We start from the raw sequence: 25,747 nt of genomic DNA, 5'->3' as shown, positions 1-25,747 counted from the left end.
CTGTTGCACAGTGCATGCTCCATGTGATAACTGAGGCTTACGAACGCAAACAGGTTCCATTGTCTTTCAACACGTCTCACATCGTTCTAATTCCAAAGACTGATGATCCGGAAGAACGACTGTTGGTGGGGTCATATCGACCGATTAGTCTCACCAACGTCGACTACAATGTATTTATGAAGGTGCTAGCAAAAAGACTGCAGTCTGTGATCACGAAATTGGTAGGGTCCCACCAGACATGTGGAATTAAAGGTCGTAGCATTGCCACAAATGTACATGTCGCACGCAACGTATTAGAGTGTATCGATGCAGTTGGCGGTCAGATAGCAATGATGCAGCTCGACTTGGCGAAAGCCTTTGACCGCGTCTCCCACGAAATCCTTTTTTCCATCCTGCAGCACTCCAAACTAGGCGACGTTATAGTAGAGGGCGTAAAAATGGCCTACAAGAACTGTACGACCCGCATTATAGTTAATGGCGATCTCACTGACAGACTTGCTGTACGTTCTTCAGTAAGACAGGGATGCCCGCTTTCCCCCTTGCTTTTTGCAGTGTATTTAGAGCCGCTATGCCTGGCAATTATCAACTCTGACCGAATTTCAGGTTACAGACTGCAGTCATCACACGTGAAAGTACTCGCGTATGCTGACGATATAGCGGTGTTTTGCGCTGATAGACAGAGCATCTGTGAAGCGACAATTGTGATTGAAAAATTCTGCGCTCAGACTGGAAGTCAGATCAATTGGGGAAAAAGTTTCGGTTTTTGGCATGGCGAATGGGACGTAACACCGGGTTGTTTTTCTCGGCTTCGATGGTCCACCTTGCCAACGCGGTATCTAGGAGTACCTCTGGATTGGTATCGGGATCCCAGCTCGTACTGGAAAGAAGAAACTTCGAGAATGAAAGAGAAAGCGGTGGCGTGGCAAGGACGACAGCTATCAATGTTTTCCCGAGCCTCTATCTGTAATATCTTTTTGGTTTCGAGGCTATGGTATGTCATGAATGTGCTGTGTGCGACACGAACAGCTATTCAAAACATGCATCGTGTTCTTGCTGTTTTTATTTGGTCGTCCACCTGGGAAAGAACCAGCCGAACTAACCTGTTTGTTTCAGTTAAAAGAGGAGGGCTTGGCCTGGCGCATCTTTTTTTGCGACAAGTCGTCTCGCGATTTATGTTCTTACGTGATCAAAGTAATCCCTTTCTAAGAACTGTTATGCAAGTGCGCCTACAGAGACTGCTCCCTGGAAGGCTGGTCTCCTGTGATAACATGTGTGGTGCTGTGACAGGATACTTGCGAGGTTGTTCTGTCGTGCAAGATGGTGGAAGTACGTTTCAGCCCTGAGTACCTATGCAATGTCAATAAGAAAAAGCTGTACAAAGCGCTGGTTGACGTGATGTTGCCGGTACCCATTTATCGGACACCACACTTTGGAGGCCCAGGGCAAGATATCTTTAAAAGAATTAAAAACATGCCCGTTAGACCAGTTGTCAAAACCTTTTTTTTTAAACTGCATTCCGGTACGCTGCCTGTTAAAACCTGGCTGCATGATAAAGGTTTTTTCGTGCCATGGACAACAAACTGCTTGTTATGCAGGAAGCCCGAGACAGTGGAACATGTTTTCCTAGAATGTTGGGATCCAATTTTTTATTGGGATGTCCTTCAGAGGACGATTAAAAAGGAACTCCCTTTAAGTCCTTACGGCATCCGGTACTTATCAGTTGAAAGTGAAGACGTGCCCTACGACTTAATCCTGCTCCTTGGCCTCCACAGTTTGTGGAAAACGCGAATGCAGGTGCGACATGCAGACATAAATACAAGATCCACACGTGAAAACTTCATCGAAAGTGTAGTTTATCTTCGCGAATGTTTCAGGGCTCAGACTGATCCACCAGAGTGGATATCACTGTTTGATGACTTGTCACAAATGAAAAGTTTTTAGCACCACTCGCCTCAGCCCAAGTGTGGCTGAAGTGTTTTACCATATGTTACTTTGTATTACACGTCCAAGACGGCAATAAAGAAAAAAAAAAAGTGTAACTGCTTCACACTATTTTACTTTCTAGACTCCGTCTAAAATAGCAGTAAGGAGATTCGACACGTCTTGTCGTGCAGCCCGTCTGCCTCGGTAGCGCAGTAGGCAGCGCGTCAATCTCATAATCTGAAGGTCGTGAGTTCGATCCTCACTCGGGGCAAAGGCAGCGCTCTATTTTTGCTCCCTGACGCAATGGTGCACTCATATTTAGGCGCTATACTGAAAGTATATTCCATTCTTATGCGGTGTAACTGCTTCACACTATTTTACTTTCTCGACTCCGTCTAAAATAGCAGTAAGGAGATTCGACACGTCTTGTCGTGCAGCCCGTCTGCCTCGGTAGCGCAGTAGGCAGCGCGTCAGTCTCATAATCTGAAGGTCGTGAGTTCGATCCTGACTCGGGGCAAAGGCGGCACTCTGTTTTTGCTCCCTGACGCAATGGTGCACTCATATTTAGGCGCTATACTGAAAGTATATTCCATTCTTATGCGGTGTAACTGCTTCACACTATTTTACTTTCTCGACTCCGTCTAAAATAGCAGTAAGGAGATTCGACACGTCTTGTCGTGCAGCCCGTCTGCCTCGGTAGCGCAGTAGGCAGCGCGTCAGTCTCATAATCTGAAGGTCGTGAGTTCGATCCTCACTCGGGGCAAAGGCGGCGCTCTATTTTTGCTCCCTGACGCAATGGTGCACTCATATTTAGGCGCTATACTGAAAGTATATTCCATTCTTATGCGGTGTAACTGCTTCACACTATTTTACTTTCTCGACTCCGTCTAAAATAGCAGTAAGGAGATTCGACACGTCTTGTCGTACAGCCCGTCTGCCTCGGTAGTGCAGTAGGCAGCGCGTCTGTCTCATAATCTGAAGGTCGTGAGTTCGATCCTCACTCGGGGCAAAGGCGGCGCTCTATTTTTGCTCCCTGACGCAATGGTGCACTCATATTTAGGCGCTATACTGAAAGTATATTCCATTCTTATGCGGTGTAACTGCTTCACACAATTTTACTTTCTCGACTCCGTCTAAAATAGCAGTAAGGAGATTCGACACGTCTTGTCGTGCAGCCCGTCTGCCTCGGTAGCGCAGTAGGCAGCGCGTCAGTCTCATAATCTGAAGGTCGTGAGTTCGATCCTCACTCGGGGCAAAGGCGGCGCTCTATTTTTGCTCCCTGACGCAATGGTGCACTCATATTTAGGCGCTATACTGAAAGTATATTCCATTCTTATGCGGTGTAACTGCTTCACACTATTTTACTTTCTCGACTCCGTCTAAAATAGCAGTAAGGAGATTCGACACGTCTTGTCGTGCAGCCCGTCTGCCTCGGTAGCGCAGTAGGCAGCGCGTCAGTCTCATAATCTGAAGGTCGTGAGTTCGATCCTCACTCGGGGCAAAGGCGGCGCGCTATTTTTGCTCCCTGACGCAATGGTGCACTCATATTTAGGCGCTATACTGAAAGTATATTCCATTCTTATGCGGTGTAACTGCTTCACACTATTTTACTTTCTCGACTCCGTCTAAAATAGCAGTAAGGAGATTCGACACGTCTTGTCGTGCAGCCCGTCTGCCTCGGTAGCGCAGTAGGCAGCGCGTCAGTCTCATAATCTGAAGGTCGTGAGTTCGATCCTCACTCGGGGCAAAGGCGGCGCTCTATTTTTGCTCCCTGACGCAATGGTGCACTCATATTTAGGCACTATACTGAAAGTATATTCCATTCTTATGCGGTGTAACTGCTTCACACTATTTTACTTTCTCGACTCCGTCTAAAATAGCCGTAAGGAGATTCGACACGTCTTGTCGTGCAGCCCCTCTGCCTCGGTAGCGCAGTAGGCAGCGCGTCAGTGTCATAATCTGAAGGTGGTGAGTTCGACCCTCACTCGGGGCAAAGGCGGCGCTTTATTTTTGCTCCCTGACGCAATGGTGCACTCATATTTAGGCACTATACTGAAAGTATATTCCATTCTTATGCGGTGTAACTGCTTCACACTATTTTACTTTCTCAACTCCGTCTAAAATAGCAGTAAGGAGATTCGACACGTCTTGTCGTGCAGCCCGTCTGCCTCGGTAGCGCAGTAGGCAGCGCGTCAGTGTCATAATCTGAAGGTGGTGAGTTCGACCCTCACTCGGGGCAAAGGCGGCGCTCTATTTTTGCTCCCTGATGCAATGGTGCACTCATATTTAGGCAATATACTGAAAGTATATTCCATTCTTATGCGGTGTAACTGCTTCACACTATTTTACTTTCTCGACTCCGTCTAAAATAGCAGTAAGGAGATTCGACACGTCTTGTCGTGCAGCTCGTCGGCCTCGGTAGCGCATTCTGCTTCCGGCTCCCGAGCTAAACGGATCGTAGGATCATGGGCTCCAATGGAGCGGCATATGCGGCTGTTAGCCGCGGCAACAGGCTTTCGACGGAGGAAGATAAGGATTTCCAGATTATTTTGCCTCGGCTACCTACAGGACGCATTGTTTTAAATACAGTTTTTTTGCACGGCGACGCTCGTGTTCGCCCGTTCCGTGTGGAAGATTTCCGGGACGCGCTTCAAGCTGTTGGTATGCTCTCTGGCGTCGTCGCCCTTGGAGCATACCAAATCAACCATGTATGGGCGGTGACGATGAAGACAGCCGAGGCTGCCGAAAAGCTGGCTGCCCTGAAGGAGCTACAGGTGAAGGGGCGTCGCTGCCTGGTCATCGACCCCAAGGAACAACAGGTGAAGCTTCGTATCCACTGGCTTCTGCATGGGGTGGACGACGAAGACGTCAAGACCGCGCTGGCCTCCTTCGGCAAAGTGACGGAAGTGACCCGGGAGCGCTGGCGAGTGGATGGCGTTTCCGACAAGGGCTCGACGACCCGAGCAGTGCTGCTGCAGCTGAAAGCCGGAATGAAAGTTGACGACCTGCCCCACCAGATCCGCGTCGCCGGCGAGCTTGCGCTGGTGGTAGCCCCAGGTCGCCCCATGCAGTGCCTACGCTGCCGGGGCTCTGGCCACGTTCGACGAGAATGCAAGGTTCCCCGTTGTTCCCGGTGCAGGCTTTTTGGACACAACGACGCGGACTGTGTACGCTCTTACGCAGTAGCCGCGGGCTCGGCGCAGAGCGAGCCGTCGGCATCAGAACATATGATGGACGTGACCGAGGCGGAGGAAGCGGCCAAGGGTGCTGGAAACAGCAACGTGGCGGCAGAAACGAGCGCGACGACCAAGCAGGCCGAAGCAGGAAGGAATAATATCCCTCCCCCTAAGGAACCAGCAGCTACAGTCGAGAGCGTGCAGACGGCCCCGCAAGAAAATGAGAGCCACCAGCGAGCTACGGATGCAACGCAGGCAGAGGCGGACGACAACGCGACCCATGCTAGCGCCCGCGTCGAATCCGTCTCGGCACCGGTCAAGAGATCCCTGCAGCACGAGGAGAAAGTCGACGGAAAGGCCGGCGGTGACTCCGAGCCGCCACCCGCTAAGACGCTACCCGGAAGGCGCTCCACCATCAAGCCTAAGCCGAACTTGGAGGCTGACCGCAGGCTCACCCCGAAGGCGACCAAAGACGAACTCGGACGACGGCCACCGGATGGCCACGGAGGCGTCTAGCGGTCAGCTAGACGTTAAGGTGAGCACCATGCTCCGGGCCTTCTCCCCTCCCGTTTAAATCAGTAATGGCTACCAACCCGTCGCTTAGCCTCGGCACGCTAAACGTTCGAGGTCTGGCCGCCAAAAAGAAACAGAGTCAGGTTTACAGACTACTAGTGGACCACGACCTCGACGTTTTAGCCGTGCAAGAAACCAAGGTAGACGGCGAGGAGGAGACCGGGAGCATGGTGCAAAGGTTCACGTACAACTACTATACGGTAGTGAGCCACGCCTTAGGGACTTCGGCGGGATGTGTGTTGTTCGTGAGGAAGCTTCCAGGACTGGTTATTGACGGTTACTTCTCGTGCACTTCCGGTCGACTTGTCGTTTGTGATTTCAGTTATTGCGATGTCAAATGGCGCGTGTTGTGCATTTATGCACCTAATACAGTGCAAGAGAGGGCAACTTTCTTTTTGAACCTAAAGCATCACTTCTCTGTGCAAAAAACAATAGCCTGTGTAGGGGATTTCAACTGCGTATTGAATGCTGAGGATAGGTCTACGCGACGCGTAGTTTATGACAAAAGCAGCGATATCCTCGCACAAATTATACATGAGTTCGAATTAGAAGATGTCGCTGAGTGTTTTCGGGCTGACCGAGACGTGATGTACACTCACTTTCAGGGCACAAGTCACGCACGATTAGACCGGATCTATCTATCATACGATTTGGTAGAAAAATGCCAGTGCTATGCAGTTACGGCCATATCATTCTCGGATCACTGCCTGGTAAAATGCAGGGTAGGCAGCAAGAAAGAACGAAACAAATTCGTTTGGGAACTGTGGAAAATGAATTCTGAGCTGCTACGAGATGAAACTTTTAATGAAAAGGTAGTGGCTGCTCTGAATTCTTTTGCAACGGATAGTTCTATAAAGTTTGGCGAGGAATGGGAGTTGTTGAAGCAAACCATCAAAATGAAAGCAATTGAAAGAAGTAGCGTACTGCGTTATGAAGAAAAGGCCAGTGAAAAGGATTTAAAAACATTGCTGGCAAAATTGGCGACGCTGGAATGCAAGCAACCGGGCGCTTATCAAGACGATATGCGCGCTGTTAAGAAAAAGCTCGAAGTGTTCGACGAAGAACGCTATCGAGGCGCACTCGTGCGTGCTAGAGCAGAAAGACTAACATGCGGGGAAACGCCAACGAAAAGAGCGATGGGACTAGAAAAAAAACATTCCAGACGTAAGCAGATTGAGGCCATTGAATATGAAGGGGTGGTATTAACCGATAACAATAACATAGGGCATGCGTTCCTTGAGCATTACAAAAAACTTTTTGCATTCAGGCCTGTCAACATGCACGATTTCAATAATTTATTTTTGCAACGAATGCCACAGCTGTCGTCTGAAGTTAAAGAAACCTTAGAACGACCATTAACAGAACATGAAGTGATGAAGGCCATCGAAGACCTGAATCCTGGCAAGTCGCCAGGTCCAGACGGTCTTTGTGCCGCCTGGTACAAATCTTTTAAAGGCCACCTAGCTCATATCTTAACCGCCGTTTACAACGAAGCATACGAACTGAAAATACTTCCACCATCCTTTGGCCAGTCCCATACCGTACTAATACCGAAAACAGAAGACACCGAAAAGCTCAAGCAACTTTCATCATACAGACCCATTGCGCTTACTAATTGCGACTACAAAATATTGATGAAGGTGTTGGCACGGCGTATGCAGTCAGTCATTAAGGATGTAGTCGGCCCACACCAGACGTGTGGAATTCGCGGAAGAACCATCTTTACTAACATTCATAAGTTGAAGTGTGTGCTGGAGTGTTGTGATGCCATGTGTGAGGCAGTTGCGATCCTCCAGCTAGACTTGGAGAAAGCATTTGACTGTGTTTCTCACGAGATATTGCTCACCATCCTTCAACATGTTAATTTTGGCCACATAATCACTGAGGGGGTGACCATGGCGTACCGGAGTTGCTATACGAGACTTATAATTAATCAAATGCTGGGGGCCCCCATTAACGTGAAGCGCTCCGTTCGCCAGGGTTGTCCACTCAGCCCACTCCTGTTTTGTGTTTACATAGAAACGCTATGTCAGGCCATCATTGAAAATGAATACATTAAGGGATTTTGCCTCCAAGCAGCAGAGGTGAAGTTATTGGCATATGCTGACGATGTGGCTGTATGTTGTAAAGATACGCAAAGTGTATTGAACGCAGTGAGTATCGTCAGACAGTTTGGTAATGCCACTAATAGCTTCGTGAACTGGCAGAAATGTTTGGGGTTTTGGCACGGGGAATGGGCGTCCACACCAGACCACTTTTCCAACGTAACCTGGGTCACGACGCCAGTTAAGTACCTTGGCGCACCCCTTGATGCCTACAAGGACAGTAGCGAATACTGGAAGGAGCGAACAAAAGAAGTAAAAGAAAAAGCCGACCGATGGAACGCCGTTCACTTGTCCATGTTCGCGCGAGCTACAGCGTGCAACACGTTTCTCGTGACAAAGATCTGGTACGTGATGCAGGTCCTACAGTGCTCTCGGATTAATGTGCAGAAACTGCACCGCGTGTTCGCTGTATTCGTGTGGGCATCGAGCTGGGAGCGATGCAGCCGAGATAATCTCTTCCGACGCGTGAAGGATGGTGGTCTGGGGTTGGCGCACCTTTTCTTGCGTCAACTGGTGAATAGATTCTTCTTCTTTCGAGATACAAACGACCCATTTCTGCGCACGGTGATCCAAATGAGGCTTTCAAGATCACTTCCCGAGTTTGTAGTAGGTACCGAAATAATGCCAGGATCTGTCCGTGGGTTCTTTCGGGAAATAGTTGATAGTGTTTCTTTTTTGCGTGTTCGTTTTTCAAGTGAATATTTGTGGAATGCAAAACGGAAAAAGTTATACCGTGATTTGTGTGATAGTGTATTGCTTGTACCCATGTACAGAGCCGTGTACAGTGGAGGCCCAGGCCTAGACGTCTTGAAAAGGGTGAAGATGATGCCAGTTCAACCAGCCACGAAATCTTTCTTCTTTAAATTACATACCGGTACCTTATCTGTTAAAATTTTCCTGGAACAACGTGGGTTCTACATGCCGTGGGGAACCCACTGCCTCATTTGTAAAAAACCGGAAAGCATAGATCATGTCTTCATCCACTGTTGGGAGGGGGTTTTCTTCTGGGACGTGTTGCAAAGGACTTTGAAAAAGGAGTTACCGATAGATCCACACGGAATCAGGTTTCTGGCAGTTAATGATGACGAAGGATTCCCGTACGACCTTATCATGCTAACAGGCCTCCACTGTTTATGGCGCGCAAGAATGGCGGGCTACCATTGTGACCCGGATGCCCGACCGGCGCGTTTATACTTTCGAGAATGTATGCAAAAATATGTAGAAGTGCAGAAGTTGCAACAGCCTGTTCCTGAGTGGCTGCCGAGGGTTGAACCCCTGACAGCGCTCAAGGAATTTTAATACGACAATGTCATGCCACAGTAGCGGACGGCAACGAATGTGTATATTACTGTTTCTTGTTCCGTTTTTGTATTCATTATTTCCTTTTTGTCTTTTTCTTTCGTTTCTGTGTATATCATTTAAGGAATGTGTGTTGTGGTGACATGTCGAGGATTGGCAATAAAGAAAAAAAAAAAAAAAAGGGCCTCGGTAGCGCAGTAGGCAGCGCGTCAGTGTCATACTCTGAAGGTGGTGAGTTCGACCCTCACTCGGGGCAAAGGCGGCGCTCTATTTTCGCTCCCTGACGCAATGGTGCACTCATATTTAGGCACTATACTGAAAGTATATTCCATTCTTATGCGGTGTAACTGCTTAACTCTATTTTACTTTCTCGACTCCGTCTAAAATAGCAGTAAGGAGATTCGACACGTCTTGTCGTGCAGCCCGTCTGCCTCGGTAGCGCAGGGGGGTTCTACTTCCGGCCGTGATAGCAAACGGACGCGTGTGGAATGTGCTCCGCCGGAGCGGTATCAGCGGCCCAGTCGGACCGCGGAAACAGGTTTTTTGCTGATGAAGCCCTGGACTATCAAGTTATTCTGCCGTCGCTGCCAACAGGTGCGTCTGTAGCGAATACTGTTTTTCTTCACGGGGATTTGAAAGCCAGGCCTTACAGTTTAGAAGACTTTCGGGACACGTTGGTTCATCTCGGAGTGCTTCCTGAAGTGATAGCTTTGGGGGCGTTCGAGATGAACCATGTTTGGGCCGTCACTTTTAAAAGTGCAGAAGCTACGAAGAAGATGGTAGAAATTGGGTAAGTTCTGGTCAAGGAGAAACGGTGCCTTGTGGTTGACCCCGAAAATCAAGAAGTCCGCATCAAGCTTTACTGGGTGCTGCATAATGCTCCGGACGAAGAAGTGCGCTCTGCTCTAGCACCGTAGGGGAAAGAAGCGATATCTACAAGGAGCGCTGGCGAGTGCACGGAATAGCTGACAAAGGCTCGTCTACGCGCACGGTTGGTCTGAAGCTCAAGCCTGGTGTAACTCTAGAAGATTTACCCCATCAGTTGCGCGTTGCAGGAATCATGGCTCTACTCGTTGCGCCGGGACGCCCACCGCTATGCTTGAGGTGCCATGCCACAGGCCATATCAGGCGCGACTGCCGGGTACCCCGTTGTGCCAAATGTCGGCGATATGGCCACGATGAAAGCGTCTGCGTGCGAACCTACGCAAACGTGGCCGGAGTCAAAGCAAGTGATGAACTGTCGACGGAACATCTAATGGACGAGGCAGACGCGGCCGAAACTACCCCCGAGGCAGACAGCTCGCGAACTATTGGTGCAGCAAACGTGTCACATGTGAAGCAAAAGGCTGCAGTCATTATTGCGGAAGACACAGCCATCGCTTCAACAGAGGCTGTAGAGACACAGGCGATGGGCGCTCCAACGAGCCAACACATTGCACCTGGCGCGAGTGTCGAGCAAAGCCCTGAGACTACAGACGTCATTATGGCAAGTACCAGCAGCCCTGCACCAAAACGACTCCATGAGGACGGCAAAGAAGGGCACAAGACCGACCAGAATGCAACGGATGAACCGCCTGTGAAAACGACACCCCATCGAAGGACTACGTTTAAACCCGCACCGAAAATACCGCTCGAGCCACGGCCCGAGCGGAAACCGCCGGCCCCGCCGGCGACGTGACAAGGTGTCGAGCCTTCTTTTTTTCCAACCGGACGCTATCAGCGGAAGGGACTGGAAAGACAGTGCGTTGACGTCGTCACAGCGAAGTCTAAATTCTAGTCAAAATGGCTGGAACGACTGGGATTTTCTATAAAAAATGTGAGTGTTTTGCCGTCTTGTGATAAGCAAGGGATACTATGCGGTTTGTGTATATAAAGAAAATGGCTGTTACTCTCCAAACGCCTCTTTATGTAGGCACTCTTAACGTGCGGGGCCTGTCGACACGGAGAAAACAATACCAGCTGAGCCGACTTTTTATGGAAAATGAATTGGACGTAATTGCCATACAGGAAACGAAGATCGAAAGTCAGGAAGGAACAAACCGCATGGTTGAACCTTTTAGGGCGTACTACAATGTATGCGTTGCGCATGCAGTAGGTACAGCCGGTGGTTGTGCGCTGTTCTTGAAGCACTCCACAGGTATATCTGTTGATAGTGTGTACGCGTGTGACACTGGACGACTTATTGTATGTGACATAACGTTGCAAGCCCAGAAGTTCCGAATAGTTTGTTTACATGCCCCAAACACCAAGTGAGCGCAGATTGTTTTTTTAAAGTGTTGAACATTATCTGAATTGTGACAGGGCAATTATAATGATGGGGGACTTTAATTGCGTATCCAGAGTAGAAGACAGGACAAGAGATGCACCGATACGAGATGCGAGTGTGTCGGTACTAAATGCACTGACTGAAGGTCACCTGTTAGAAGATGTAGGGTGCTTCCTGTCAAATGGCACATTGCCTCGGTTTACCCACTACCAGGGGGACAGCGACGCTAGATTAGATCGTATTTATGTTTCGGCAGATTTGGCACCCGTCTGCAATAAGTATGACATTAAAAACGTTTTCTTTAGCGACCATAGTTTGGTCGTGTGCGCACTAGGTCCGAGGAAACCGGCGAAATTTAACTGGCAGCTGTGGAAATGCAATGTTAAACTCCTCAATGATGAGGTATATATGAAGGAAACAAAAGAAAAAAATTGGAGAGCTACTGGCAAATGAACCGGAGTGTTATGCGGAGGCATGGGAACATTTTAAGGAAAACGCAAAAATCTCAGCCATCGAAAGAGCCGGGGCATTGCGGAGGAAGCAAAACAAAGAAGAAACTGAGCTCCAAAGCCAGCTTGATTTTTATTTGAATGCTGAAGCTAGAGCCCCGGGTAACTTTGCCAGAGAAATAAAAGAAATTAAAAGCAAACTAGAAATTATTAATACAGAAAAGTACAGGGGCGCAGTTGTACGAGCGCGTGCGGAAAAAATGTATATGAGTGAAACCCCGACCAAACGCGCTCTATCAGATGAAAAAAGCTATGCGTCGCGCAACGAAATAAAAGCGATAATGTACAGAGATGAAGTTGTGCAAGACGAGGAACTGATACGTCGCGCATTTGTTGATTATTATCGGGATTTAGTTGGCCACGAACCACAGATTGTGGAAGGTTTTCAAAGCGATTTCTTGACACACATGCCAAAACTTGAAGCAGAAGTTAAAACGAATCTCGAAGCACCAATCAGCGTTGCAGAAATTGAGGGGGCAATTGATGAATTGAGTGCAGGGAAATCGCCAGGCCCTGATGGTTTTGGCTCAGAATTCTACAAGGCTTTTAAAACTGAGATAGCAGTTGTCCTGCATAACGTAATAAAGGAGGCATACAGAACAAAGAAGTTGCCTCCTTCTTTCAGGCAGAGCCATGTTGTACTTTTTCCAAAAACAGAGGATCCAGCTGCCTTGCTCTCTGTACGAGCGTATCGACCGATAACTCTAACGAACACGCACTACAAGATCTTCGCTAAAGTTTTGGGTAGGAGACTGCAAAGTGTTATAACCAGGCTTGTGGGGCCGCATCAGACTTGCGGCATAAAAGGAAGGTCCATTGTAACAAACATACACGTGGCTAGAACCGTCCTGGAGTGCTGTGATGCGTACTGTGGTAAGGTCGCCATGGTACAACTGGATTTAGAGAAGGCATTCGACAGAGTCGTGCATAAAGTCCTTTTCAACATTCTAGAACACATCAATGTCGGGAAGGTCCTATCAGAAGGTATAGAAATCTGTTACGCAGACATTTCTAGCAGGATTAAAATTAATAAATCATTAACTGCCAGTTTCCAGATAAAGTCCTCTGTTAGGCAGGGATGCCCTTTGTCTCCTTTACTGTTCGCGCTGTACCTGGAACCTTTCTGTTTGAAAATCATGTCATCGAGTGCAATAAAAGGTTTTAGGTTGAGCACAAGCGAGGTTAAGCTACTTACGTACGCTGACGATATTGCAGTTTTCTGTTCTGACCAAGAAAGTGTCAGGAATGCCATCAGGGTGGCGAAGAGTTTTTGTAAAGCGACCGGAAGCGTTATCAACTGGAGCAAATCTTTGGGCTTTTGGCATGGGGATTGGGACGACACCCCGGACGTCTTTGAAACCATGCAGTGGACGGTTTCGCCAACGAAATACCTCGAGGTGCCTTTAAATCACTACAAAGACACTAGTGATTATTGGAGAAATGAAGCGGAACAAATAAAAGAAAAATCGACAAAATTTGGAGGGAGAGACTTATCTATATTTGCAAGGTCAACAGTATGTAACCTTTTTCTTGTAGCCAAGATTTGGTACGTTCTGCAAGTACTGTGTGCGACGAGAGCAAGCATTCAAAGACTCCACAGGGTGCTAGCAGTGTATATATGGGGATCAACTTGGGAACGTACAAGCCGTACAAATTTATTCCGGTCAGTGAAAAGTGGCGGACTGGGCTTGGCGCATTTGTTTCTAAAACAGGTAGTGTCCAGATTTCTCTTTATGCGAGAGCAAAGCAATGCTTTCCTACGTACTGTGTTTCAAATGCAATTGTGTGACGTTATGCCAGCGTTTATTGTGTCGTCTGATCGGGTTGATGGGCCGAAAGTACGAGGCTTCCTGCGAGAAGTCGTCTGGTCTTACGAGTTCCTCGCAGTACGGTTCTCATTACAGTATCTAAGCAATGTCACACGAAAGAAACTGTACAAAGATGTTGTTGATGTATGTATGCCAGAACCACTGTATCGCACCATGTTGTCAACAGGAGCAGGCAAAGACGTACTGAAAAGGGTGAAGCTGATGCCAGTACGGTCCACGGTGAAAACGTTCTACTTTTACTTGCACAACGGAACTCTGCCCGTTAAACCGTGGTTAGAGCAGAAGGGTATCTTCGTGCCTTGGACGATAAACTGCTTATTGTGCAAGCAACTAGAAACTATCGACCATATTTTTCTTGATTGCGTAGGTGCCACCTTCTTATGGGACATACTGCAACGTACTTTAAAGAAAGAGTTACCGATTACCCCATATGGCATCCGCTTCCTCCCAACCGATAATGATGAAGGGGTGCCGTATGACATGTTTATGGCTTTATGTCTTCACAGTATCTGGAAAACAAGAATGGCAGTGTATCATGCAGATATGAACGCCCAGCCAGCCAGAGAGTACTTCAAAGAAAGTATCGCGTTTATTCGTGAGATATATAAAGCACAGATTGATCCAGCAGCATGGATGCCTGTATTATATGCTCTTGTCAACCTGAAGCGGTTTTAAATACCCACGCTTGCCCAAAGCGGGCAATCGTTTTTAATTACTTTATGTAGTGTGAATTTGTGATTGTATCGCTCTGTTTCAATCCTGAGAAAGGTAATAAAAAAAAAATCCTCGGTAGCGCAGTAGGCAGCGCATTCTGCTTCCGGCTCCCGAGCTGAACGGATCGCGGGATCATGGGCTCCAATGGAGCGGCATATGCGGCTGTTAGCCGCGGCAACAGGCTTTCGACGGAAGAAGATAAGGATTACCAGATAATTTTGCCTCGGCTACCTACAGGACGTATTGTTTTAAACACAGTTTTTTTGCACGGCGACGCTCGTGTTCGCCCGTTTCGTGTAGAAGATTTTCGAGACGCGCTTCAAGCTGTTGGTATGCTCTTTGGCGTCGTCGCCCTTGGAGCATACCAAATCAACCATGTATGGGCGGTGACGATGAAGACAGCCGAGGCTGCCGAAAAGCTGGCGGCCCTGAAGGAGCTGCAGGTGAAGGGGCGTCGCTGCCTGGTCATCGACCCCAAGGAACAACAGGTGAAGCTTCGTATCCACTGGCTTCTGCATGGGGTGGACGACGAAGACGTCAAGACCGCGCTGGCCTCCTTCGGCAAAGTGACGGAAGTGACCCGGGAGCGCTGGCGAGTGGATGGCGTTTCCGACAAGGGCTCGACGACCCGAGCAGTGCTGCTGCAGCTGAAGGCAGGAATGAAAGTCGACGACCTGTCCCACCAGATCCGCGTCGCCGGCGAGCTTGCGCTGGTGGTAGCCCCAGGACGTCCCATGCAGTGCCTGCGCTGCCGGGGCTCTGGCCACGTTCGTCGTGAATGCAAGGTTCCCCGTTGCTCGCGGTGCAGGCTTTTTGGACACAACGACGCGGACTGTGTGCGTTCATACGCAGTGGCCGCGGGTTCGGCGGAGAGCGAGCCGTCGACGTTAGACCATGTAATGGACGTGACCGAGGCGGAGGAAGCGGCCACGGGAGCTGGAAACGGCAAAGTGGCGGCAGAAACCGGCGCGACGACCAAGCAAGCCGAAGGAGGAAGGAATATCCCTCCCCCCAAAGAACCAGCAGCTACAGTCGAGAGCGTGAAGACGGCCCCGCAAGAAAATGAGAGCCACCAGCCAGTTACGGATGCAACGCAGGCAGAGGCGGACGACAACGCGACCCCTGCTAGCGCCCGCGTCGAATCCGTCTCGGCACCGGTCAAGAGATCCCTGCAGCACGAGGAGAAAGTCGACGGAAAGGCCGGCGGTGACTCCGAGGCACCACCCGCTAAGACGCTACCTGGAAGGCGCTCCACCCTCAAGCCTAAGCCGAACCTGAAGACTGACCGTAGGCTTACCCCGAAGCCGACCAAAGAGGAACCCGGGCGACGGCCACCGGATGGCCACGGAGGCGTCTAGCGGTCAGCTAGACGTTAAGGTGAGCACCATGCTCCGGGCCTTCTCCCCTCCGGTTTTCACCAAAAATGGCTACCAACCCGTCGCTTAGCCTCGGCACGCTAAACGTTCGAGGTCTGGCCGCCAAAAGGAAACAGAGTCAGGTTTACAGACTACTAGTGGACCACGACCTCGACGTTTTAGCCGTGCAAGAAACCAAGGTAGACGGCGAGGAGGAGACCGGGAGCATGGTGCAAAGGTTCACGTATAACTACTATACGGTAGTGAGCCACGCCTTAGGGACTTCGGCAGGGTGTGTGCTGTTCGTGAGGAAGCTCCCTGGTCTTGTTATAGATGGTTACTTCTCCTGTACTTCTGGTCGACTTGTCTTTTGCGACTTCAGCTATTGTAATGTCCAATGGCGCGTGTTTTGCATTTATGCGCCTAATACTGTGCAAGAGAGGGCAAATTTCTTTTTGAGTTTAAAGCATCATTTACATGTGCAAAAAATGATAGCCTGTGTAGGCGACTTCAACTGCGTATTGAAAGCTGAGGATAGGTCTACGCGTCGCGTGGTTTGTGACAAAAGTAGTGATATCCTGGCGCATATTACACACGAATTCGAATTAGAAGATATCGCAGAATGTTTTCGCGGTCACGGACACGTAAGCTACACTCACTTTCAGGGCACAAGTCACGCACGCTTAGACCGTATCTATCTTTCATATGATTTAGTTGAAAAATGCCAGTGCTACACAGTTACGGCCATATCATATTCTGACCACTACCTGGTAAAATGCACGGTGGGCAGGAAGAAAGAACGAAACAAGTTCGTCTGGGAACTGTGGAAATTGAATGCAGAGCTGTTACAGGCTGAAACTTTTAACGAAAATGTAGTGGCTGCTCTGAATTCTTTTGGAGCAGACAGTTCTACGAAATTTGGTGAGGAATGGGAGTTGCTGAAGCAAAGCATTAAATTGAAGGCAATCGAAAGAAGTAGCGTACTGCGATATGAACAAAAGGCCAGAGAAAAGGATTTAACAACATTGCTAGAAAAATTTGCGAAGCTTGAATGCATGCAACCTGGCGCCTATCAACAAGATATGCGCGCCGTTAAGAAGAAGCTCGAGGTATTCGACGAAGATCGCTTCCGAGGTGCGCTAGTGCGAGCCAGAGCAGAAAGGCTATCATGCGGGGAAACGCCAACGAAAAGAGCACTGGGGCTAGAAAAAAAGCACTCGAGACGTAAGCAGATTGAGGCTATCGAATATGAAGGGGTGGTATTAACGGATAACAATGATATAGGGCGTGCTTTCTTTGAGCATTACAAAGAACGTTTTGCATTCAGGCCTGTCAACATGCACGATTTCAAGAAATTATTTTTGCAACGAATCCCACAGCTGTCGAGTGAGGTTAAAGAAACCTTAGAACGACCATTAACAGAACATGAAGTGATGAAAGCCATCGAATACCTGAATCCTGGGAAGTCGCCAGGTCCAGACGGTCTTTGTGCCGCTTGGTACAAATCGTTCAAAAGCCACCTAGCTCCTATCTTAACAGCAGTTTTCAATGAAGCATATGAACTGAAAATACTTCCACCATCCTTTGGCCAGTCCCATACAGTACTAATACCGAAAACAGAAGAGACCGAAAAGCTCAAGCAACTTTCCTCCTACAGACCCATAGCGCTTACTAACTGCGACTACAAAATATTGATGAAGGTGTTGGCACGACGGGTCCAGTCAGTTATTCAGGAAGTAGTCGGCCCACACCAGACGTGTGGTATTCGTGGAAGAACCATTTTCACTAACATCCATAAAATGAAATGTGTGCTGGAGTGTTGTGACGCCATGTGCGATGCAGTAGCCATCCTCCAGCTAGACTTGGAGAAGGCGCTTGATTGTGTTTCTCACGACATATTGCTTACCATCCTTGAACACGTTAATTTTGGCCACATAATCGCTGAAGGGGTGACCATGGCGTACCGGAGCTGCTATACCAGACTTACAATTAATCAGATGTTGGGGGCCCCCATTAACGTGAAGCGCTCCGTTCGCCAGGGTTGTCCACTCAGTCCACTCCTGTTTTGTGTCTACATAGAAACGCTATGTCTGGCCATCATCGAAAATGAATGTATTAAGGGGTTTAGTCTTCAATCAGCAGAAGTGAAGCTACTGGCATACGCTGACGATGTGGCTGTGTGCTGTAAAGACAAACAAAGTGTATTGAATACTGTTAATATCGTCAAAAAGTTTGGTAACGTCACTAACAGCTACGTTAACTGGCAGAAATGTTTGGGGTTTTGGCATGGAAGATGGGCGTCTACACCAGACCACTTTTCGAACGTAAACTGGGTCACGACGCCAGTTAAGTACCTTGGAGCACCCCTTGATGCCTACAAGGACATTAGCGAGTACTGGAAGGAGCGTACAAAAGAACTAAAAGAAAAAGCCGACCGATGGAACGCCTGTCACTTGTCAATGTTCGCGAGAGCTACAGCGTGCAACATGTTTCTCGTGTCAAAGATCTGGTACGTAATGCAGGTCCTACAGTGCTCTCGCATTAATGTGCAGAAACTGCACCGCGTGTTCGCTGTATTCGTGTGGGCATCGAGCTGGGAGCGATGCAGCCGAGATAATCTCTTCCGACGTGTGAAGGATGGTGGTCTGGGGTTGGCGCACCTTTTCTTGCGTCAACTGGTGAATAGATTCTCCTTCTTTCGAGATACAAACGACCCATTTCTGCGCACGGTGATCCAAATGAGGCTGTCAAGATCACTTCCCGAATTCGTTGTAGGTACGGAAATAATGCCAGGACCAGTCCGTGGTTTCTTTCGGGAAATAGTTCAGAGTGTTTCTTTTTTGCGTGTTCGTTTTTCAAGTGCATATTTGTGGAGTGTAAAATGGAAAAAGTTATATCGTGATTTATGTGACAGTGTTTTGCTGGTACCTATGTACAGAGCCCCGTACAGTGGAGGCCCAGGCCTAGATGTATTGAAAAGGGTGAAGAAGATGCCAGTTCAACCAGCCACTAAATCGTTCTTTTTTAAATTACACACCGGTACTCTACCTGTTAAAATCTTCCTTGAACAACGTGGGTTCTACATGCCATGGGGAACCCACTGCCTTATATGTAAAAAAACAGAAAGCATAGATCACGTCTTCATCCACTGTTGGGAAGGGGTCTTTTTCTGGGACGTGTTACAAAGGACTCTAAAAAAGGAGCTACCTATAGATCCCCACGGAATCAGGTTTCTGCCAGTATATGACGACGAAGGTTTCCCGTACGACCTGATCATGCTTACGGGCCTCCACTGTTTATGGCGCGCAAGAATGGCGGGTTACCATTGTGACCCGGATGCCCGACCGGCGCGTCTGTACTTTTGTGAATCCATGCAACGGTACGTGGAAGTGATCAAGTTGCAACAGCCTGTTCCTGAGTGGCTGTCGAGGGTTGAACCCCTTACAGCACTAAAGGAATTTTAATCCGACAACGTCGTGCCACAGTGGCGGACGGCAGCGAATGTAAATATTACTGTTCTTTGTTCCGTTTGTGTATTCATCCCTTTTTGCTTCTTTGGTCTTTGTTTATATCATTTAGGAATTTGTGTTGTGATATGTCGAGGACTGGCAATAATAAAAAAAAAAGCGCAGTAGGCAGCGCGTCAGTCTCATAATCTGAAGGTCGTGAGTTCGATCCTCACTTGGGGGAAAGGCGGCGCTCTATTTTTGCTCCCTGGCGCAATGGTGCACTCACATTTAGGCACTATACTGAAAGTATATTCCATTCTTATGCGGTGTAACTGCTTCACACTATTTTACTTTCTCAACTCCGTCTAAAATAGCAGTAAGGAGATTCGACACGTCTTGTCGTGCAGCTCGTCTGCCTCGGTAGCGCAGTAGGCAGCGCGTCAGTCTCATAATCTGAAGGTCGTGAGTTCGATCCTCACTCGGGGCAAAGGCGGCGCTCTATTTTTGCTCCCTGGCGCAATGGTGCACTCACATTTAGGCACTATACTGAAAGTATATTCCATTCTTATGCGGTGTAACTGCTTCACACTATTTTACTTTCTCAACTCCGTCTAAAATAGCAGTAAGGAGATTCGACACGTCTTGTCGTGCAGCTCGTCTGCCTCGGTAGCGCAGTAGGCAGCGCGTCAGTCTCATAATCTGAAGGTCGTGAGTTCGATCCTCACTCGGGGCAAAGGCGGCGCTCTATTTTTGCTCCCTGACGCAATGGTGCACTCATATTTAGGCACTATAGACCGTTTTTTCGTAGGCGCCGCCATATTGTGAGCGCAGTGGCGCCGCCTATGAGCAGCGCCATACTGGCTTGGGTGAAAGCGGTCTTTTGCATGGCAGGTATACGCTCGGCGGTAGGTTCTGGCATTTGTTTTCGCGGTCGTGCGGTCTGTTTGGTATGACGTGCGCCTTCTACGTGGTAAACGGTTCTGTGAGACGTGCTGAAGTGGTTAAAGGCGTCATGGCCGGAATTTCTGCTGGCGTTGAGGTGGACGGGACACGCAGCCCGATGTGTGCGCGCATATTTTTGCGTATACAATCAGCTTCCGAGATCAGTTATGTATTTCTGAATGTTCCATTCACTAATGTGACCTTATTGCAGTATTATCCTCTATTTCTAAGCTGCGGTTTAGGAGCCATGAAACATACGCGACGATCGTAACAGCGTGGGTACCGTTCTGCTACGGTAGGAGCTGTGATGTTATACTTTGACAAGCGTTCAAACTGTTCGCTGCAGGTTACATTGCGTGACTACTTGGTTCGATGGATGAGGTTGCCGCCCCTGAATAAAATAGTTTTGGCAAGTAACAGCAGCATACCTTACAGTATGAATTAAGCTTGTCCAACAAATGAACTGTTTACGAACTGCGCGAGCGTCCTAAGCATGCAGTGGTAGGTGCTGGATTAGATATATCTTTGTTCTACATACCGCATGGTCCAAGCATACTGCATCAGCGGTTATATATTTATAAACGTTGTGCGGCGTGACTATGCGAGGTCCTATTGCGGTGTTAACCCGTTGTCTCTTGCTTTTTCGAGAAAGAGGATGAAAACCGAATTTTTTTTCGGTTGTGTTCATTCCGTTCTCTACGACGCACTCACACGTATTGCGGAAATTTTGTCCTCAAAAATAGGCACTGCGTTCTTTTTATGTGATCCATGTCATATATTATGGCTGTATGCAGGCTAAAAAGGCAATGCCGAAGCGCACAGCTTACATATGTATCGTACTGGTTCACCAAACGCAGTGATCGCTGTGTTGAGCAGCGCCATCAGCCTCATGAGGAAGGCTAGCGTAGACATATGGTAATTTCAAGCCTACTAGACTTGAAATGCGCGAGAACGATGCCGGTGCATCACAAATATTTGATAGCGCCTGCCGCTTGGATGTTTCGTGGTTGCCTTAGGTTGTCCGTGCACGAGCATGCGCTCTTATGCTTTATGTTTTACTCCCTACGCCAAGCGATCAGATAGTGAGCAGATTTACCATTTCATGCTGCTAATACAGAGACACCGGTTTTCTTTGTTGAATTAAAACCGATATAAGCAAAATATTTCACAACACGTACACACACCGCGACTGATAATGTGCGTACACCGCGGCTGATTATGCACGTCACATTTTTGCGCCCCCAAGAAATATTTCTGCCTACAGTAGTTACCGATGCACCGAAAGGCTTCCCTGACGACCTTATATGAACGAACATGGCGTAAATTTCACAAAGTAAGATCTAAAACATCTCGAAATCGTTCCGCAGCACGCGACAGCAATACTTTCAAGCAGCGCCGCGCCGGATCGCCCAAGCCAGAGAGGAGGAAAGACTCTCCGCGCGCCCTATCCTCCTCGCCCGATGAAACGGTCTATACTGAAAGTATATTCCATTCTTATGCGGTGTAACTGCTTCACACTATTTTACTTTCTCAACTCCGTCTAAAATAGCAGTAAGGAGATTCGACACGTCTTGTCGTGCAGCTCGTCTGCCTCGGTAGCGCAGTAGGCAGCGTGTCAGTCTCATAATCTGAAGGTCGTGAGTTCGATCCTCACTCGGGGCAAAGGCGGCGCTCTATTTTTGCTCCCTGACGCAATGGTGCACTCATATTTAGGCACTATACTGAAAGTATATTCCATTCTTATGCGGTGTAACTGCTTCACACTATTTTACTTTCTCAACTCCGTCTAAAATAGCAGTAAGGAGATTCGACACGTCTTGTCGTGCAGCTCGTCTGCCTCGGTAGCGCAGTAGGCAGCGCGTCAGTCTCATAATCTGAAGGTCGTGAGTTCGATCCTCACTCGGGGCAAAGGCGGCGCTCTATTTTTGCTCCCTGACGCAATGGTGCACTCATATTTAGGCACTATACTGAAAGTATATTCCATTCTTATGCGGTGTAACTGCTTCACACTATTTTACTTTCTCGACTCCGTCTAAAATAGCAGTAAGGAGATTCGACACGTCTTGTCGTGCAGCCCGTCTGCCTCGGTAGCGCAGTAGGCAGCGCGTCAGTCTCATAATCTGAAGGTCGTGAGTTCGGTCCTCACTCGGGGCAAAGGCGGCGCTCTATTTTTGCTCCCTGACGCAATGGTGCACTCATATTTAGGCACTATACTGAAAGTATATTCCACTCTTATGCGGTGCAACTGCTTCACACTATTTTACTTTCTCGACTCCGTCTAAAATAGCAGTAAGGAGATTCGACACGTCTTTTCGTTCAGCCCGTCTGCCTCGGTAGCGGGATTCTGCTTCCGGCCACCGAGCGTGACGGACGCATGATGACGGGCTCCGTTGGAGCGGCTTCAGCGGCCTTTTCTGGCCGCGGAAACAGGACGATGGAACAGGAGGGCACCTACCAAGTTGTTCTGCCAGGTCTGCCAACAGGTCGTTATGTTTTAAATACAGTTTTTTTGCACGCTGATATCACGGCGCGACCGTACCGGATTGAAGATTTCCGTGACGCATTGGCACCGCATTCGCTTCTTCCGGATGTTATCGCCCTGGGGGCGTATCGCATGAGCCATGTCTGGGCTATCACTTTCAAGGACGCGGACGCGGTGAAGAAGATCTCGAGCATCGGGGAGCTGCGTGTAAAAAACCGGCGCTGCCTGGTGATTGACCCGGCGAACCAGGACGTTCGACTGAAGCTCCACTGGCTTCTACACAATGTGCCTGATGAGGACGTGCGTGTCGCCTTTGCGCCCTATGGAAAAGTTACCGAAGTAGCCCGGGAGCGCTGGCGTGTACAAGGTATGACAGAGAAGGGATCAACCACCCGGCTTGTCACCCTCAAGTTGAAAGCGGGCGTGAAGTTGGATGACTTGCCACACCAGCTGAGCGTTGGCGGTGAGTTGGCGCTTGTCGTGGTACCAGGCAGACCCCCGCTGTGCCTTCGGTGTCGCGGTACGGGCCACATCCGCAAGGAATGTCGAGTCCCGCGTTGCGGAATCTGCCGACGCTTCGGGCACGAAGAAGACCAGTGTACTCGCACTTACGCGAGCATTACAGGCCCGGGAACCAGCGAGGACGCGTCCGAGATGCTGATGGACGAGACGGATGCTGAGGAAGCAGCCCGTGTGGGTGGACAACCACAGCGCCATACTCAGCCATCGTTCACGACTCTGGTGAAGCAGAAGGCGGGGCCCTCCGGCGCAACAGATGGTAGTGTACAGGCGCAGCATAAGCCTGAACAGGACGACGATGACAAGGCAAAGGAGGCGGCGAAAGCCGCGGACGCTAAAGAAAGCAGCGTGGAGACCCCCGGCATTGATACCATGGAGACGAACCAGGAAGCGGCGAGCACCATTGCTGGAAAACGTCCGCATGAAGAAAGCGGGGACGTCAAGCTGCAGCCAGGCGGTAGCGGCGATGAGCCTCCGCCGAAGGCAGGGGGAGTGAGACGCTCGTCTTTAAAACCGCGGCCGAACCTTCCGGCCGACCCGCGGAAGGCGGGGAAACAGCCTCCGTAGTAACACAGTGTCCTGGTCGGTGTCAGCGCCGGTTGTGTTGGTCGACCGGTGTCAAGAGGTCCTGGCAGTCGTGAGGAAGGCTACGTCACCCATGAAGGTAGGCACCATGCGGATAGAGGCGTTTCTTCTTCTAAGACATGGCTTTTAATCTTATTGCTCCACTTCGAGTTGCGACTTTGAACGTCAGAGGTCTGGGAGCAAGAAGGCGACAATACCAGCTTAATCGCCTTCTTCTGGATAACGATATTGACATAATTGCTTTACAAGAGTCGAAAATAGAGAGCCAAGAGCACACTGACCGCATGGTGTCTTCCTTTCAAGCAAACTTTCATGTGTGCGTTTGTCATTCTGTTGGGACGTCGGGTGGGTGCCTTGTATTCATACGTAAGACGTTAAGAGTGAACGTAGAGTCTGTATTTGCATGCCCAAGTGGTCGCCTTTTGATTGCTGATTTCACATTTTCGAATTTTTGGTGGCGAATTGTTTGTGTATATGCTCCTAATGTAGAAAGCGAGCGTAAAATTTTCTTTGAATCACTTGAGCCATGGTTGAATGGCGACAAGCTTTTGCTTGTACTAGGAGACTTCAACTGTGTGTGCGCCGCAGCTGACAGAGTGAAGTTTAGGCCACTGAGAGACAAGAGCTCTGAAGTTTTGAATACTTTTGTGCATGAGTATGGTCTCGAGGATGTTGGCAATGTGTTTTCCACTGGGACCCACCCACAATACACGCACTTTCAGCGGGAGAGCCATGCGAGACTAGACAGAATGTATGTATCTGTCGATCTTATGCCGCTATGCTCAAGTTATGACGTTAAACCTGTGCCTTTCAGTGATCATTGCCTCGTGAGCATGACTTTAGGAATGAAGGGTAGGAAATTGCGCTTTAACTGGCACTTATGGAAATTGAACACAAAGCTTTTGGAGGATGAAGGGTTCATTATACAAATAAAGACCAAGCTAGACAAACTGCTAGACGCGCAGCCAGCTAGTCTTGCAACTGAATGGGAGGGGTTCAAAGAGTGGGTAAAAATGAAAGCAATAGAAAAGAGCAGCGTGGCTCGCTATAAAGAGAAAGAAAAAGAAAAAGAAATGAACGGGCAACTTGAATGGATGCTGAGCATGGAAAATAGCGCGCCGGGAACTTTCACGAAAGAAATACGGGAAGTGAAATGCCAGCTCGAAAGAATCGACGCGGACAGGTATAGGGCCGCCGTCATACGTGCAAGGTCTGAAAAATTGTGGGCTGGCGAAACGCCGACAAAACGAGCGCTATCAGACGAGAAAAGATACGCTTGCCAGAAAGAAATTAGGAGCATCCGATTTGACGGCCGGACTTCGGAAGATGCGAGAGACATTCAGTGTGCTATAGCCGAACATTTCACAGAACTTCTTAGCAATAAGCTCGAGACCATAGAAGGCTTCCATGTAGACTTCTTGAGGCTGGTGCCAAGACTAGATGATGAAATTAAGGAACGTCTTGAACTGCCTATAACTTTACAGGAGATAGAAAAAGCAATAGACGACCTACCATCTGGGAAAGCTCCTGGACCAGATGGGCTAAGTGCGGCCTTTTATAAAACCTTTAAGCTTCCTGTTGCACAGTGCATGCTCCATGTGATAACTGAGGCTTATGAACGCAAACAGGTTCCATTGTCTTTCAACACGTCTCACATCGTTCTCATTCCCAAGACTGATGATCCGGAAGAACGACTGTTGGTGGGGCCATATCGACCGATTAGTCTCACCAACGTCGACTACATATTTTTTATGAAGGTTCTAGCAAAAAGACTGCAGTCTGTGATCACGAAATTGGTAGGGTCTCACCAGACGTGTGGAATTAAAGGCCGTAGCATCGCTACAAATATACATGTCGCACGCAACGTATTAGAGTGTGTCGATGCAGTTGGCGGTCAGATAGCAATGATGCAGCTCGACTTGGCGAAAGCCTTTGACCGCGTCTCCCACGAAATCCTTTTTTCCATCCTGCAACACTCCAAACTAGGCGACATTATAGTAGAGGGCGTAAAAATGGCCTAC

At 48.8% G+C, this 25,747-nt stretch overlaps 15 non-coding genes across 15 annotated transcripts; all 15 read left to right on the top strand.

Moving 5' to 3' along the window:
* Positions 1–2,121: 2,121 nt before the first annotated feature.
* Positions 2,122–2,194, top strand: TRNAM-CAU (transfer RNA methionine (anticodon CAU)). Its single transcript has one exon. It is a non-coding gene; the product is annotated as a tRNA-Met (tRNA).
* A 173-nt stretch (positions 2,195–2,367) lies between these two features.
* TRNAM-CAU (transfer RNA methionine (anticodon CAU)) lies at positions 2,368–2,440 on the top strand. Its single transcript has one exon. It is a non-coding gene; the product is annotated as a tRNA-Met (tRNA).
* A 173-nt stretch (positions 2,441–2,613) lies between these two features.
* Positions 2,614–2,686, top strand: TRNAM-CAU (transfer RNA methionine (anticodon CAU)). The gene has a single exon. It is a non-coding gene; the product is annotated as a tRNA-Met (tRNA).
* Positions 2,687–2,859: 173 nt separating this feature from the next.
* On the top strand, positions 2,860–2,932 carry TRNAM-CAU (transfer RNA methionine (anticodon CAU)). The gene has a single exon. It is a non-coding gene; the product is annotated as a tRNA-Met (tRNA).
* Positions 2,933–3,105: 173 nt separating this feature from the next.
* On the top strand, positions 3,106–3,178 carry TRNAM-CAU (transfer RNA methionine (anticodon CAU)). The gene has a single exon. It is a non-coding gene; the product is annotated as a tRNA-Met (tRNA).
* A 173-nt stretch (positions 3,179–3,351) lies between these two features.
* Positions 3,352–3,424, top strand: TRNAM-CAU (transfer RNA methionine (anticodon CAU)). The gene has a single exon. It is a non-coding gene; the product is annotated as a tRNA-Met (tRNA).
* Positions 3,425–3,597: 173 nt separating this feature from the next.
* On the top strand, positions 3,598–3,670 carry TRNAM-CAU (transfer RNA methionine (anticodon CAU)). The gene has a single exon. It is a non-coding gene; the product is annotated as a tRNA-Met (tRNA).
* Positions 3,671–3,843: 173 nt separating this feature from the next.
* On the top strand, positions 3,844–3,916 carry TRNAM-CAU (transfer RNA methionine (anticodon CAU)). Its single transcript has one exon. It is a non-coding gene; the product is annotated as a tRNA-Met (tRNA).
* A 173-nt stretch (positions 3,917–4,089) lies between these two features.
* Positions 4,090–4,162, top strand: TRNAM-CAU (transfer RNA methionine (anticodon CAU)). Its single transcript has one exon. It is a non-coding gene; the product is annotated as a tRNA-Met (tRNA).
* Positions 4,163–9,259: 5,097 nt separating this feature from the next.
* TRNAM-CAU (transfer RNA methionine (anticodon CAU)) lies at positions 9,260–9,332 on the top strand. Its single transcript has one exon. It is a non-coding gene; the product is annotated as a tRNA-Met (tRNA).
* Positions 9,333–19,612: 10,280 nt separating this feature from the next.
* Positions 19,613–19,685, top strand: TRNAM-CAU (transfer RNA methionine (anticodon CAU)). Its single transcript has one exon. It is a non-coding gene; the product is annotated as a tRNA-Met (tRNA).
* Positions 19,686–19,858: 173 nt separating this feature from the next.
* TRNAM-CAU (transfer RNA methionine (anticodon CAU)) lies at positions 19,859–19,931 on the top strand. Its single transcript has one exon. It is a non-coding gene; the product is annotated as a tRNA-Met (tRNA).
* A 1,798-nt stretch (positions 19,932–21,729) lies between these two features.
* TRNAM-CAU (transfer RNA methionine (anticodon CAU)) lies at positions 21,730–21,802 on the top strand. Its single transcript has one exon. It is a non-coding gene; the product is annotated as a tRNA-Met (tRNA).
* Positions 21,803–21,975: 173 nt separating this feature from the next.
* On the top strand, positions 21,976–22,048 carry TRNAM-CAU (transfer RNA methionine (anticodon CAU)). The gene has a single exon. It is a non-coding gene; the product is annotated as a tRNA-Met (tRNA).
* A 173-nt stretch (positions 22,049–22,221) lies between these two features.
* On the top strand, positions 22,222–22,294 carry TRNAM-CAU (transfer RNA methionine (anticodon CAU)). The gene has a single exon. It is a non-coding gene; the product is annotated as a tRNA-Met (tRNA).
* The last annotated feature ends 3,453 nt before the right edge of the window (positions 22,295–25,747 follow it).

The sequence above is a fragment of the Dermacentor andersoni genome, chromosome 3 (assembly GCF_023375885.2).
Source record: "Dermacentor andersoni chromosome 3, qqDerAnde1_hic_scaffold, whole genome shotgun sequence".
In the NCBI taxonomy this organism is placed as follows: domain Eukaryota; kingdom Metazoa; phylum Arthropoda; class Arachnida; order Ixodida; family Ixodidae; genus Dermacentor; species Dermacentor andersoni.
The sequence above is the reverse complement of the archived record's forward strand: the minus strand, read 5'-3'. Positions and strand labels throughout refer to the sequence as shown.